Raw genomic sequence first — 340 nt, 5'->3', positions numbered from 1 at the left:
CGATTTTATTATTATCACTAGTGGCGGAGTCGTCTGTCCGCTTCGTCAGCAAACTACCGCGGTCCCCGGATCGCGTTTCGGACCCGCTAAATTCAGTTGGGCGCCAGGTGCGGTAAGGCCACACCTCCTCACCAACAATTAGTCGCCAAATCTCTAGATGGTCCTCCACCTTCGATATCGCGGGGACGAAACGGGACCGGTAGCTCTCTTTTTATTCTAGTCGGAGTAGGGCTGGGTTAGTCTTTTATGGTTAGGAGCCGAGGACAAAGAAAAAGAAGGCACTCGAACTTCGGTATTGATCCTTTATTAAACCGGTACAAGCGTATTCCGGTCGCTATCC

Source organism: Odontomachus brunneus, unplaced genomic scaffold (genome assembly GCF_010583005.1).
Source record: "Odontomachus brunneus isolate Ranch 3 - 2012 unplaced genomic scaffold, Obru_v1 Obru_scaffold_210, whole genome shotgun sequence".
Taxonomy (NCBI): domain Eukaryota; kingdom Metazoa; phylum Arthropoda; class Insecta; order Hymenoptera; family Formicidae; genus Odontomachus; species Odontomachus brunneus.
Note: the sequence above shows the minus strand (reverse complement) of the source record.